Consider the following 2,984-nt stretch of genomic DNA (forward strand, 5'->3'; position numbering starts at 1 on the left):
TTCTGAACCATTGGTCACAGATTTAGTGTTTCTTGTTGTTTTATTTGTTAGTATGTCGACGTGTGTCTTGGTACACAGCTACCAACATGTAGCTATGTAGCTATGCTAACTAGCGCTAGCACTTATCCATGACAAATCAAAATCATCCACTAGATCTTCAAATCTGCAGACGTGGGGAGTCAAACCGACCTTTGTGTTTATTAAGACAGCCTACAACTAGCATGCCTCCCTCCTAAGCTCCTTGTTAGCACACATGTGTGCAGGGAATGAAAAACGGAGGAGGGGTTGAGTTGTATTTTATACAGTCTATGGGCTGAACAAGCTCCGAGCTCTGACTTCCTGTTACAGACCGGATATTGTTGTTACGTAACAAAAACACTGAAGTCTGAAACGGCTGGTTTCAGCACACATTTATAGAAAGGTGGAGAAATCAGAACAGGGGCAGAATGGAGTCTTTTCATTCTCGGGGGGTTTGTAGACATGCCAGGGAAACAATATATACCTGAATATTTCAGGTAGAGAACCATTAAAAAGTCCATTTTGCATGATATGTCACCTTTAAAATTCAGTCAGTTTCTTTGTGTTGCTAACGGGGAATTTGATGCTTTAAATGACTCTTCTTATGATTGTTTGCTTAACCAAATTAAAGAGAGTTTTTTTTAGATTTAATTGGCACAAAAAGGGAGATTCTGCACAAGCACTGACTGGCTGGAGACACCACATCAGAATGAGAGACCTCAATCTGGCTCTCGTGCTCCAGCTCGCTCTCTCCCTCACACATACAGTAAGTGTTGGACGGGTGTGATCTGAAGAAGGGAAGCAGTTATCCAACGATAGACCTCTGTACCCAACTTTGGTCCGCATTAGGGATGCAAACAATTAACCAAGTATGGATTAATTGATTGTTAAGAACTTACTCTAACATTTGTTTGTTTGGATTTTGTATCACGGTGAACAAACATCATGTGGTCTCATATTTGGTTCAGCTATCAGGGAGGTGTTTGAAGTTTAAAGCATGATTCAGAATGAGCTGACTGAAGGTGTTGACGCTCAGCTGGGGGCTGCGTCTGAGTGACAGGTCTCCACGAGCGCTTTTTGTCTCTGCCCCCAGACTGATTCTGACCCGGTTGTGCTCCCGGCTGACACCTGACCACGTTCACATGCTTATTTTTCCTCAATAAGAACGAGTAGACAGAAAACTGGACTCTGTGAGTCTGAGATATGTTTCTGTTCAGTTCCCTTGTTGAAGTCTGAGCCTTCACTTTTATGACTGTGTGTCTGCAGAGATCATGAGCCTGCTCCACACGTTGATATTCAGCGTGTTTAACATTTTGAACACCTCAATACGATCTGTAGATATTCAATACTGTCAGTTATATTCATTGTGTCATGAAGGAAAATTTGATTCAGGGGAAAAAAAACATTTGGCATTATTTATGACATGGAAGACAATGATTAATTGATAATTGATCGTTAACATTTCCAAAGATCGATCACAGGGAATACTTGAAATTAACATCCCTAGTCCGCACGTCTAACAGATGTTCTAAAAGTGTCGTCTTTAAAACCTTATCTCTCTGTTTGCTTTATTCTCCTTCAGTTCTTTCTCTCCCCCGCCGTCCTATCAGTTTCATCAGCCTGTGTTCACTTCCTCTCCAGAGGTCAGGTGTCGTCTCTCCCTCCGTCCAGAACTGATGACACACGTCCTCCTCTCCACTTCCTCTCCTTTCTCCTTTATTTAGAGCTTCCTCGCGCGTTTCCTCTCTGCTTTTAACACCACAACCATTTCTAAAACACTGACACCGTCTGATGCTACATTTTAGCTTCTTTCATGGAGTAAATCAAAGGGAGGATTTAGGGAATATTTTAGTTTGTATAATTCCTTTAAAGGTGACATATCATGCAAACTGGACTTTTTAATGGTTCTCTCCCTGAAATCTGTGTCCCTGTCTACAAACCCCCTGAGAATGAAAAGAATCCATTCTGCCCCTGTTCTGATTTCTCCACCTTTCTGTAAATGTGTGCTGAAACCAGCCGTTTCAGTTTTCAGTGTTTTTCATACGTCACAACGCCATCCGGTCTGTAACAGGAAGTCAGAGCTCGGAGCTTGTTCAGCCCATAGACTGTATACAATACAACTCAACCCCTCCTCCGTTTTTCATTCCCTGCACACACGTGTGCTAACAAGGAGCTTAGGAGGGAGGCATGCTAGTTGTAGGCTGTCTTAATAAACACAAAGGTCGCTTTGACTCCCCACGTCTGCAGATTTGAAGATCTAGTGGATGATTTTTAGTTTTCATGGAAAAGTGCTAGCGCTAGTTAGCATAGCCACATAGCTACATGTTAGTAGCTTTGTACCAAGACACACGTCTACATACTGACAAATAAAACAACAAGAAACACTAAATCTGTGACCAATGGTTCAGAAAGGTCCTGCTGCAGGCGCCTCTCCGTCAGGATCAGATTCTGGATCAGATTCAGAGGGTTGAAGTAACGCGGGTCTGTGAGCAGCCAACATGTAAACATTAGATCAACGTGCTGGACAGCCGAGGCCACACCCACTTCCTGAGGGGGCGTGGTCAGAGAGCTCATTCTCATTTAAAGGCACAGACACAGAAACAGCCTGTTCTGAGCAGGGCTGAAAAAGAGGGTTTACAGGCAGACCAGAATCTGATTTCAAAGTGGTTTTTGAGCAATAAACTTTTAAGACATGTTTTGGGGACCTCTTAGACCAATATATGTTGATGAAAGAGAGCAGAATATGTCACCTTTTAATGCAATTTTATCAGATAAAAAATCCCTAATATCCTGCAAGTCATTGGCTGTTTAGCTTGTCTCACGTTTTTAAGCGGAAGTCAAGGAGTCCTCTTAATGTCTTTACCATCAGTAACTCAGGTTTAGCAGGTTGAAAGTTTCCCTGTCTAAACCAGTGTTTTTGCCGTCTCTTGTTCAGTGAATTATCCATGTTTTGTTCAAGGACATTC

This window comes from Notolabrus celidotus, chromosome 11, assembly GCF_009762535.1.
Source record: "Notolabrus celidotus isolate fNotCel1 chromosome 11, fNotCel1.pri, whole genome shotgun sequence".
Taxonomy (NCBI): Eukaryota; Metazoa; Chordata; class Actinopteri; order Labriformes; family Labridae; genus Notolabrus; species Notolabrus celidotus.